The following is a 1198-nucleotide window of genomic DNA, read 5'->3' on the forward strand; positions in this document are numbered from 1 at the left end:
CAAGGAGATCCAACCAATCCATTCTAAAGGAGATCAGTCCTGGGTGTTCTTTGGAAGGACTGATGCTAAAGCTGAAACTCCAATACTTTGGCCACCTCACGTGAAGAGTTGACTCATTGGAAAAGACTCTGATGCTGGGAGAGATTGTGGGAAGGAGGAGAAGGGGACGACAGAGGATGAGATGGCTGGATGGCATCACTGACTCGATGGACATGAGTTTGAGTGAACTCTGGGAGTTGGTGATGGACAGGGAGGCCTGGCGTGCTGCAGTTCATGGGGTCGCAAAGAGTCGGACAGGACTCAGCGACTGAACTGAACTGAACTGATATACATCAAAGTTCAGGGGTTTGGGTTTATCCAAACATCTCCCTCCTCTTTCCCATCAAAAACAGTTATTTCACTGGGTAATTCAAGCTATGAGGATAATTTCATAAGGGGGTGGAGAATAGGTGTGGTTTAGGTTGTTCAAATTAACCAGGTAATTGATTCTATTCACCCAATTCACTTTCCCTGTAGAATTTATCATGCTTATTATTCTGTCAGTATAAAAGCAATCTTTGTTTGCTACTGCTGTTCATTGGCTAACCACATATATTACTGTCTGTCATATCACTTTCCAGACTGATTCTGATCTAGATATATTTATAAGCACCTTACTACAAAAAGTTTCTTCTAGCTGAGAGATTATCCTCTGAGTTTGATCATTTCACAGAATATTTCTGAGCAGGTAATATTATCCAATGCCTTTAAACTGCTGGCCTTCCACTGTCAAACAACCCCCACCCCTCATATACACACATAAATCACATACATTTTCTGTAACAAGGGGCATTTCTTGCTGGTACTATGAGGATTGCTTTTATTTTCTGCTTCCTTGGGTTAATGTAAACATTGTCTACATGCCCAACCTCTAGAATAGCCTGAGGCATTCCCTCACTTGAAAAGAATGATTTTCATTCTTACAAGTCCTTTTGCGTCAGAACCTTGAGTTGTATTCTCCATTGTTTTGTTTTGCAACCAGGCAGGTTCCTTTTTAACCATTTCTAAAGGGAGACACCCTAAACAACATTTACAAAAATACATGGCATTAAAACAGCAAGTCAAACAGTAAATGGTGTTTTATTAGGACATTTAGAGACAAAGCAACTGGTGGTTTGCCTGGATTTGGCATCTCTTAAAGGTTGCTTTGATATTGTGT

Source organism: Bison bison, unplaced genomic scaffold (genome assembly GCF_000754665.1).
Source record: "Bison bison bison isolate TAMUID 2011002044 unplaced genomic scaffold, Bison_UMD1.0 scf7180017861845, whole genome shotgun sequence".
NCBI classification, from domain to species: Eukaryota; Metazoa; Chordata; class Mammalia; order Artiodactyla; family Bovidae; genus Bison; species Bison bison.